The sequence below is a fragment of the Botryllus schlosseri genome, chromosome 16 (assembly GCF_051294905.1).
Source record: "Botryllus schlosseri isolate E-star chromosome 16, Bs_hap1, whole genome shotgun sequence".
Classification (NCBI taxonomy): domain Eukaryota; kingdom Metazoa; phylum Chordata; class Ascidiacea; order Stolidobranchia; family Styelidae; genus Botryllus; species Botryllus schlosseri.
The window spans coordinates 22,455,350-22,467,698 of NC_137251.1; positions in this window are offsets into that span (position 1 = coordinate 22,455,350).

The window sequence follows — 12,349 nt, forward strand, 5'->3', positions numbered from 1 at the left end:
AACTACTTTTGAAAGTAATCGAAACACGTGGTATAGGAAGTAACGAAAGTAGGAAACCCATGTCTGGGTTTTCTAGCGACCAGAGACTGCTTTTATGAGTCAATGGAGTTGAATAGAAAAAATTACTCAAATGATGGTCTGGTAGTCGAACCGCTTAAAATGGCGAGATTTGTGGGAAATTTCCTGAACCATTAAGATTAACGACCATTGAAATAGTCACAAAGACCGGGGCCCGAAATTATGCGAGCCGTATATATTTTCGGCAAGAACAGTCGTATTGACGCGTTCGGTAATGGGTAGCCTATACGAATGAATCAGTCCATCAGTCTTTTGGAAGACCGAATAATTATTTATATATAGTTGAGCCATGCACCGGGGGCCGCGAACCTGCCTGGAATAATTAACAGTCAATGGTCATTGCACATTAAGGATTGTATTTAGATCCAATTAGTTCACTCCGCCAAGGTTAAAACGCGTATTAACTGTTGTGCGAATATTCTTCACGACTGTTCAAGTCGGCTTTAAAATGCGTATAATACGTGGTGTTACCAAAGCCATGTTGAACTTGTATGTCCTGAAATGTTGACATAGGCCGGAATCGGAGAGCGGAGGAATGTTGTGTCGTAGTGAGCATTTCGGCGGTTCGCGATAGACCCGTTGGCAGACGACGACGAATCTGGGATGCAAAAGCAATTTCGGCAGCAAAAAGGCTACTTCACAAAGTAGGAAAATAATAATGGCAATATAATAGTATAGCCTAATGACAAATTGAACAAGAAATTAAACATGATAAACACTTCGTATGTCAGCGGACCAGATATGAGGTGGTGAAAATCTGCACCGATAGGGAGTATACGCTATAATGTGAGCGTAAGTACTAAGTATTGAATCGATTCCATACGTGAAGGAGCGACGCAAGGCGGTTATATAAGCCTTGTGAGTAATTTGAGATTTCAAGTAGAAGTTAATAAAAATTTACGGAATCTCGAAGTGAATGGAAATTATGCCGGGTTATCCGGGTGTTTTGATCAGTTCAAAAGTATAGTAATTGAATATTTAGCATAAAAGCATGTCAAGATCAATGTAATCGTAGCGTAACGCGGGGACTTCGTCATAAATTACGAAGTAACGTCGTGAAAGTAGAATGTACAAAATGTAAAGAGGGGTAATAAAAATAGCTTAAGTAATGACAAATGTGTGTATTGTTAGGTAGCATAATGGCATTGTTAGTGTTTAGTGCTGCGAACCGCAGTCATGTCGAAAAAAAAGTCCCTAGCGATGTACACAGCATGGTATACCACAAATCCATACACATTGATGAATCTGCGCGCCATATGCTATCCAGATATATAAAAAGGTTTCCGGAAATAAATTGACGTGAATTAATCAAGAATTTGGTCCACTAACGGATCGAAAGAAGGGATAAAAATAGTAATTAATCATCACTGCACGCCACTTACATATCGCAAGTGTAAGAACGTGCGCCCGACTACCCCAGTATAATGTGCTTCGAAGACTTACACATGGCAATGCCTGGTGACGTATCGACCGGTAAGATACGTCTAAACGACAGTCTAAATATTATGTCAAATTCCCCAACACTGGATAAATAATTTATCCAAAAAACCGTATATACACTAATAGTGTCCGATCGTGGATCATTTCGATAAAAAAGCGTACAGGCGAGACGCGAGTCGACCGAATTTCACCTCAACTTCGTTATGTAATGATGGAAGTTTATAGCATGAGTTAAAATCGCATGTTTACAACCCATAGATTCCCCGGCCGGTAGAATCGCTGAGTCACGCACAAGCAATTCCCATGTCTAAAAACGATTTGGAGAGATAACATGTCCAAACCCACTCATTACACACGATCTCAGGAGCAAAAGTGAAATCGTAGACCCGGTACTTCGACCCTAACCTTAATTAACAAGTTTCCCCGAGTAGCGACAATGGGCAACGTGATATTCAAAATTTAACAGATTCGTGACTATACAAACGTTTCACGGATAGGTGACCAGATGTCAGTAATAGGTAGCAATGCCATGAAATGTACAATGTACAATGTATAGAGGTAAAAGATATGTATAGCTAATCGCCTGTAAAACTATAGGTTGCAAAATCTGAGTATGTTCAGATGACATTATAGCGGGTAAGTATATAAGGACGTAAATTACGGAAAAAAAATGACAATTTGTCACCGTGTTAAAGCGGCCTTATTTAAGTATAGATAATTAGAAGTAAGCGAAAATGTCAAAGACCTAGTATAAAGAAAGTAAGCAAGTCAATGTTTGAAGAAAATAGGGAAGTAACTTCCGTATTTATTAATTCCAGCAAAGCGCTGAGTTAGAAGTAACGCTAATATGTGATTAAAATCGAATTATGATTATGGGTAATTGTAGCAAAAGCGAGGTTATGCGAATACGTGTAGTGAGATAAGATGAAGTTGCGTTATGCAGAGTTAAGTTAGTTATAAAATCCCCATTCCCAGTGATACTGGTATATTTAAATAGTTCAAAGCTGAAATCTAAATTGTCGGTTAAAAATAGCAGATTTTGCCGCGGAACATCATATAGAATCCTAATGGAATGCTATGCTATAATCCGGCGAAAAGCCGCGTCACTATTTTTATCGAAGTAACATTGACGGTATAGTTACGGTAGTTCAAAAGGGTAGCGCTTAAATACGCGCGTAAGTCAATGTCGCATGAATGACATATGAAATCACAAAAATTAATATCCTGGAATTGGTAGTTATGTTCCACGGAGATGCCGTGAATTTAAAAAACGAACAAAAAATAGATTGGTAAATAACCAGGGTGGTTGGAAGTGATTTACGCGGTAATATGAAGGTAGGAGAAACCGCAAAATTTATAATCAGAATCGAAATGGGGGTGTTGAACAATCAAACAACTGTAAGCAAATGGTATGTTACACGACCAAGGTAGGCTATTCGTGCGAAAGTGAAGTTGTATATATGGAAATAGTGAATAGTGAATCGGTAGTAATTATTCGATTTCACGGGAGAGAGAAGCAATTTTACCGGGCGATCGGGAGTGTAATTCCCGACGAGGAATGGATGTGACAATTTCGTTAGAAAGCAAAACGCTAAGATTCAAATAATAGTTTTTAAGGCCGTAATATAAAAACGAAACCAATGCACAATGTTCTGTCAGTGTCAGAGCATCACTCAAATCTGGTTCTCTGAATGTCATGGCGATGAATATAGGAACACAAACAACGAACATAATTATATGGAAAGCACGAATCGAGCAATAACAAGGAAATTTGCTGCTAGCCGATAAAGCCAAGTGAGATAAATCATTCTCACTGCAAAATGCATTCCCGAAATTCGAAGTCAAGTAAACGGATTTACCGTGTAAGGGTGGAAAAGTCCTGGATGGCTCCATAGCAGTTGTTAGTCCAATTGTGTAGGAGGCGATTCGTCCTTCGTTGAAGCTGAAATCATCTCACGAGCGTGCACCATATGGGAGGGTGTGACTTCTGATACCTGCTAGAGTTGTAACCTGAGTCCCACGTAATGTGTGGCTGGGTGGATATACTTAGCTCTTTCGTAGTAAGACGCACGTTCCTGCGTGAAGTCCTTGATCTGACAATTTCAACGCGAATGCAACGACAGCATTGCCTCAGATAGATATATTGGTCGAATATGTATGGAATATACAGTAGGATATCGCAGATGAGTCTCCCTTGTAAAATGAGATGCACGAGCTGATAAATGGCAAGTCACGTGGTAGCGAGAAGAAAGATATAAGTCACGTGATATACAGATATGAGAGAGAAGGGGCAGAGCTCCACAGCGGATAATATGAGCTCTCAGATAACACTCATCAACGTTGAACTATGCGCAGTTTTATGGCAAAATATTAATATTCTACATATATTTCGCGCAATCAATTTATGTATATTAAAGACTATATATGATACACAAGACCTCTGTAAATATTGAGAAATCGCATCATCACTAATTAATTAATGTTCATTTATTTCGAAAAAAGAGCATAATAGGCTATATCAGAAATAGCGTTAACGTCACAAACGCATCCAGCACGGCCAGACGGCATGAAACAACGCTTTCGCTCGATTCTTGTAGTCACCACATTTCATACGATTCATTCCTTTTCATGTCACTAGAATAAAGGTAATTAAATCGACAGTGAAACGTCGCCGGCGTCTTATAACGTAATAATGTAAGCTGCATCGGGTGCTGCTATAATGTTGATAGCGAATATAGTAGGTAGAAAGTCCACGTCTGGACACCTGTAACCAGGTGCGCAAACTAACGTAGTAAAACGCACAACAGAATTCACGCAAAAGTCGATATTGCTTTGTGATGATTTTGATGTTATTCCATACCGATTGGGAAGATAGCACTCCTAATTTCATAACTAACTACATAATCCCTAGTAACGTAGTCAGACGCATAACGATAATTTTGATCACTATGTTTTTGATAATATAACTTGCTTCCGATAAATATATAACATTCATTATATGTTAGATGATACTTTGCCTTGATATTCTTTTATGTATTTAGGGCTAATGCGACATCACTATGTTGGCGACAGGCCTGATTTGAACACACCAATTTTGCGAATTTACCATCTTGCTTTCCATAAATAACATTCATATTACCCATAAATTTCGAAAACTATGATGTCTATGCAAGGCTATATTCGCCAGATAATATTATTATGTGTATTTGGACTTTGTATTTTAGCGGATAACATGAGCTCTCAGATAACACTCATCAACGTTGAACTAGGCGCGGTTTTATGATGATATATCAAAGTTCTACACATCATCACTAATTAATTATTATAAAGTGCGATTTTGGGCGCAGACAGACAGGTCTCTGCATTTCACGACCTAATATGAACGGGCACTACAACTGAATAGGGCTTCATTCGAATACCTGCAAGTTTACTTTGCATGTCGAGTATAAGGATAATTTAATCAGCACTAAAACGCTAACGGGCTCCGCAGGCGCACAATTCTTGGCGTTATAATGAAACAAACTTTTCGGTGCAGGCACGCGGTTCCTAACTCGCAGTCACGGTTTCTACAGTTCCACATTTTACGACTTTTATTTTCATTAGACGCATACAAGCGACTCCCAAGGTCGGGGCTATGAAAACAAATCAAGCATGAGTATGTGATTCCAAGGTTGTACCAATCCCCAACCTCAGGGGATTTTGATGATGTATTAAAATTCTACGCACATCTCTGATCTCACCTGAGCTATGTCTTGAAGCCTACGGGACTCTGCAAATTGTTTCGATTAATTCTGCCCGTTTTAATTTAAAATAAGGAAGTCCATTTCACTCAATGTATCGATGCCTACGGTACTCTACATAATTTTCTGATTAATTCTCTCTATGTTAATTTATCATAAGAAAGATGATTTGACTCCAAAAGTACGAAATACTTGTTCGCTTGAGGTAAGCCGCAGCGCTTGGAGTGGAATTTTACGAGGTATGTGGACTCATTTCGAAGGGCTCTATGCCATACGAGCATACTTTACGCTCCAATTCGATCCCCACACATTCCATATAATTACTAACATAACCATTGAGTACCAGCCTTGAAATTTTGCGTAGTACTAGATGCATGTATACAATTTCATGACATCCGACAGTACGACGGAGACTATCAAAATATCGAAAGAAGTCCTCTATTCTTCTCTGAAATAATCAAGGTTTTATCAGGACTTCCCTTCATATAAACTCCAGCAGAATCACTAATAACCTCTCAAGTTTACTCAAGTAACTCTAATTTTATACTCGAGTACTAAATCCCTATTTTCCGCAAGCATGATAGAGGCTATCGCTCGATACTCAACGATTCGTAATTCTGCTGGAATACAAGTACAATTAGGGATGTCAAAGTAACTAATATAGGGGAGATGTGGCACCGATGGAACAAAAATTGGAAAATGGATGCTGGCCCACAAATGTTCAGCCGAAAACAGCAGATCTTTTGCTGGCTCAGCACTTTGATACAAGCTCTACCTATCGCGCACATATACATGAATATCCGTCTTTTCAAAAAATATTAATGGACGTTCAAAATTAGGCTCCAACTTATAAATTTGAGAGTGCATACATATTGCCCGAAAATCGACAGTGTGACTTCCAAGTGCCTCTAATTTTAATTTTAATCTAATTTGGAAGAATTAGGCCTAGAATCAGATCATCAACTAACTACTGATTTTTGAGCAGTTCTAGTTTTAGTTGGTAGTTCTGAATTTTGAAAAGTCCATAGTTTGTAGTCTATCCCTATATAAAAAAAAATTCAAAATATTGGAAATTCAATGCTCCGTGTTCTCAAGAAATCGACGACGCAAAGGGTGATACCTGATACGTAACAGATTTACCCTTGCAGTCAGAGTTTAACTCGATGAGCATACAGAGAAACTATGCTTCCTGCATTACAATCTACCTCTACTGGACTGATCTGCAATTCTGTATCACGTTTTGCTTTTTGGGTTAACCCAAATTTCAATGAATGTGCACAATTCAGCAATAGTTATTTTCAATTTCAGTTTTCTCATATGTTGCTCAGCTGTCTCTGGCATGTACAAGGGCCATTTGCCTAATATACAATATTATGGGCGAAATGGTTCTCTGCTGCAACTGAATGACATCGAATGTCCACTGACATGTGCGATTGTGCGTGCGCCGTGCATGCGTGCGTAATTAAATTCCGCTAATACTTGGAACATAACCACCAGAAGATGTTTGTCAAGGCTTGAGTTGTAAAAGACGAGACAGGTTTGAACAACCTGAAATCGGTGCCATTATAGAACAGATTCCATAACAACTCGGACATTTTGCCTTGTGGAAATCGTCGTCGAGGTTATGTAATACGCGTTGATAAGCGGGGTATTTAATTGTTCGCTAGCGATCACGCTAATTGACAGCGCTTCCGGACTCGCAGACAAGCTTATTCGCGCAAGTTCGTTAACACGAGGAGATTGTATAATCGGCATTTACGCATGCACTTAACCCTCGTGAATCGATGCTATATTAACCCTAGTTATCAACTCCGTCACATTATGACGTCATTCATTTGTGACGTCACCGAACCCGCATACCTAAGGAAAATTAGCGTTCGGCGCCTATGCATCACATCACAACAGAATGTACTTCGTCAACGTTCGAATATGCACCATTCATCCCACAGCAAAGAATATAATGCTTGTTATCCATCTCAAAAGATACTTTGGTATTTTTTAGACCATTCCGATTTTATTTCACTTGGTGCCAATGTTGTGGGATGATCATGATTTCATATATTTGCTACATCCAGTAACCTTCGTAGCTTTGCACTATGTTTGGTATGCCACGATACCGCCAATCAAGGTCTCCAGGCTTCAACAGTGAAAATTAGTATGGAAACTATATTCTTGTTGATAAATAAACTTTCAGTGGCGAGAAGCGTATAATTTCAATACTCGAATAAATCGTATCACAGCCTACGAAACATGTAGTACATAGCTATGCACGTCAGTGGAAAGGACATGCGAAGTCGTGATCAACTTTGCACCTTCAAGAATCTCTTGAAATATTTCATATACCCGGGGCGGGCAACATACGGCCCGCAGCGGGATTGCGAGCGACCCGCATACAGTTTCTGGTCTTGCATGATAATGTGGCCCGTGCCTATCTGCATTTGAAATCACATATCTTCGGCCATGAATATGAACAACGTGTGTTCTAAGCTAACTGATATCCACGTGCAATTTTAATTAAGGGTTTCTACGAACAACATGTATTCAGAGTTCAAAGAACTTTTATCAACCGCTGATCAACAGCTTCTGAAGTACGGCAATAAATTCATTGCATCATGTTTTTATCTCAAGGCTTTAAACTGAAGGTTTAGATTAAAAAGGATCTAATCCTTCTATAAGTGGATATATACGCGTTTACTGTATCGATTGAAGAACCCGGCCTCTCAAGTACTTTAGTTTCCCCTATGCGACCCTGCCGACTGGAGAAGTTGCCCGCACCTGCCATATCCCAAACACAATCTCACATTACCTCAAAGAAGTTGATCTGCATGGTCCCGTTGCTGAGATGCAGCACGATGGCGCTTCTCACCCAAAACTACGTTCTGAGGAAGGGCAGACGAGCGTACTGGTCACCTTCCTTTGGTGCCATGGACGCCCCGGCCTGAAACGCAAATCCACAGTCAAGAAAGTGTGCCGGTATTTAAAGTTCAAACCTACACATCTTAGTTGAAACGTAGCGACTCATTTCAAGTGTTGCGATGTAATCGGTAGCCTTGAGTCGAACGTCATTTCGAGTGACTCTGGACATTAGATTTTTAGCAAAACACATTTTCAGCAATACTTGTTTGTTTTTAAAATTCGAATGATTACGAGCTTTTTTCAAATAATACAATAATTACAATTCTAGTTATTCAGTTTTTTCCAAATTAAATTAGATTTATAGCTGTACTGTTGATTTCCGAATTAGATTAAAATTAGAATTGTAGCAACTGGTTTTCTGACACAGTTGATTATAATTACTGAACCCGCGAAAACTTGAACTTGAATCAAGTTCCGTTCATACAAATCTGAGCACGTTCTCAAAAGCACGAGAATGGCAAATATCTGTACAGCAAGCTTACTTGGTTTCATACTATACAGTTCTCCTGTAGCATTTTCAGAAAAACATAAATTAGATTAGAATTAGAGCAAATCAACATTTCACAAATTAGACTAGAATTAGATTACCGGCATTCCGCTCTATTCAGTCCAATTTAACAACTAGAATTAACCAGTTGTATAAGTCTGCTATGAAGGCAGCGCAGAGTAAAATCATGCTTGAGTGTGGAGACGAATAATGTCACCCTATCTTGTCAAAATTGCCAAAAAATACCAACTTGAGAGTATTAATGCGCCTGATTTACGAATGGTTGTAAATACACTTTTATTTCAAATGAGATCACGATAAACTCGACCCACCTTGAGCAAATGCTCGCTCATGCAGTTGCGGAAATACTTGAGCTAGGTGACTTTTTTGGTTAGCGTAGGCGGGTATTGTTGAAGTGTGTAATAAGGCTCTGCCATGTCTCTGTCAATGTACTCCACTTGCTCGTCGTTGGCGTACAGAAGTATTCGTGTGCTATCATTGAACAAAACTCCATTGCTGTTGTCACATAGCTGGTAACCTGAAATTTGAAGTGAATTTATCAACATTCGGACCACAACAATTTCTATATCGTTGCTGGAAAACAAACTGTCCGGCTCCAACTTTTTGATTTTTTTTCTTCCATCGCTATTTGGACATAGGTCTTTTGTCTTAACGTGGTTGCGAGTTCTTAAGTAGCATGAATTTCTAGTGAAGTGGACATATGAATTTGAATTGTCGAGGTAAATTCAAAACAAATCAGGTTTAGGACCAAAGTATATGGTCAAAGTCAAAATTTTCAAAAAGGGACGATGTAGGGACCACTGTTGAACAGCTAAAAAACTTTGCAGGTTTTTGAAATTAGATTGGAAACGGCTAGGCAGTTTGAGTTTTGCAAATTAAATTAAAGTTGAAAGTAGTGAATTTGCAACCACTTGACAATTGAATAAATTGCCCGTTAGAAAGAAATGCAACAGAAATCAAGTTCAGTTCGTATCGAAACAGAGTTGATTCTGATATAGACGAGAATGGCAAATGTCTGCACACCAAGTTTGGCTCATTTTGCATGATGCAGTTCTCCTGGAGCATTTTATGGAGGACAGGGAAATAGATTAAAATTGGATTAGAGCAGCGATACTCGCTTTGTATTACAAGAAGTCATCAAGATATGATAAAAATTTCAATTCGTTTTCTGAAATTGGGTGTAAGAACAAAAAATCATGATAGAAATATTAGAGTTGACACTTCAGGCCATATAATAAAATCATTTTTAGAGATCAATTATTTTCATTTTTCAGCCATTTTATAATACAGAAACGACGCATCTGGCATCGCTACTGTGCATACAAACAGGGATATTTAGGATTCCAAAATTTCCATACCTAGGCCGTACTTATCCGTATAATCCACTCATTTGCTAATCCAGAGTACCGGTAGAGCTGCTGGGTCTTCCGCCTCATCTGTAAAATCGCACTGCCAACAGTATTGTGAACGAAGCAGTACGGTAATAATTTCCACATTAATAGAATAAAACTGTTAAATTACCACCACCAATAGCACAGTTTATAGTAGCATCAAACCCCACACAAGATACAAAATACATTGGAAATTAAACTGCGCAGCATGAAAAGGCAAAGTCGAAGCGGTGCAAATTTTACTGAGAGAGCTGCAGCCGAGCGGAGCATAGGCCTATTGATGAATTACGATTCAAGCCGATATACACATGTCGACGGGAAACTCGACTAGGATTGGCTGGCGCTTCTTCGATATACGCCCCAGATCGAAACAGTGCTCCCCATGACACCAACAAATGTTTCACATGAACACAATAAAATTTATAAACGTCAAAATAAATTGTTTTTTTTCATGGTTGTGGAAGGGGGATATTATGGTCGGAGAAGAGGGGGATATTAGGACTGGGGAGGGAGGATTTTAGGGTTGAGTAGAGGGGGATTTTAGAGTAGGAGAGGGAGGATATTAGGGCTCGAGGAATGATGGATATTAGGGTTGGAAAGGGGGATATTAGGTTTGCAGGAGAGGGGGATATTAGGTTTGGGGAAGGGGGATATTAGGGTTAGGGGATGGGTTTAGAGTTAGGGTTAGGATTAGAGCTGGGTTAGGGTTAGAGTTGTGTTAGGGTTAGGGTAACCCAAGAATAGGTTTGGAGTGAGGGACACGATATCCAACCCTAATATCCCACACTCTCCCGACTATAATATCCCCCAACCCTAATCTTGGGATACCCTAACACCAACTTTGACCTTAACCCACCTCCAACCCTAAAATCCCCCTTCCCAGCACTAATCTTGGAATACCCCAACCCAACCCTAATATCCACCTACCCCCAACCCTAATATCCCCTAATCCTGATATCCTCTTCTCCTCCAACCTTTATACCCCTCCCCCAACCCTAATCCTGGGATACCCTAACACCAACTTTGACCCTAACCCACATCCAACCCTAATATCCGTCTCTCCACAGGCAAAAAACAATTTATTTTGACGTTTATAAAATTTGATCGTATTCATGGGAAACACTTGCTGGTGACATGTGAAACACTGTTTCGATCTGGGGCGTATAACGAAGAAGCGCCGATTGGCTTATGGTCATGAAGAATCACTGCATGGCTCCATCAACAACAACTATATACCGTAACTCATGGACGATATTTCTACAGCGGTGGCAACAGCAAAAAAATGATGTATTCTTAACGGCTAACACAAGATTAGAAAAGTACCTGTAAATGACTGTCCCAATTCCGTTGTGCGCGAAAGCGTAAATAGGTCACTCTCGAACCGGGATATCTAAACATATCCCTGCTCTCGAAACCACAAGCTGTGACGACACAGTTAGTAGGGCTGGGCACAATGATTCGAGTACTCGAATCTGAATCGAGTATTAATTTTAATGATTCGAGTCGAGTAGTAAATGACGATTTTTTCGAGTACTGAAATTATACGCTTCTCACCACTGAACCTTAATATATCAACGAGAGTTATAGTTTCGATACTAATTTTCACTGTTGAAACCTTGATTGGTGGTATCTTAGCATGCGAAACATGGTACAAAGCTACGAAGGTTACCGGACGTAGCACATTTCCGAAGTCATGATTATCCCACAACATTGTCACCAAGTGGAATGAAATCGGTATGGTCGAAAAAATACAAAAGTATCATTTAAGAGGCATTATATTCTTTGCGGTGGCATAAACGGTACATATTTGAACTTTGACGTATTACATTCTGTTATGACGTCATAATTAGTGATACTCGATTACTCGACTCGACTCGAAACATATTACGTGATTCAGAATCGAATCACTCAGGTACTCGGTTTTGCCCAGCCCTAACAGTTAGTCTGCGACGCACGTGTTCTCAGAGCCCGCATATGGAGGTCGGCGCGCTGACGCGGCAGACGTAAGATAGACAATTGGCTCTATTTCGCTTCATTTATTCTTTCTTATTTCCTATTGAACCGCAGTATCATTGAACCTGGTAAATCTACAAGTTTCTGACCACTAATTACTACTATTTGGCTGTTCTGTGCTAGTAAAGAAAGCTCCTTGGATCTGCGTGTGTGATCAGGATTGCAAGTGTACTCAGAGCGGTCATTAGTCAGTGACTAGTGCGTACAACAGGAACTGTAAGCTGTAGCGTCGACTCCAATCAAGCACTATACCTGCGTGTCTT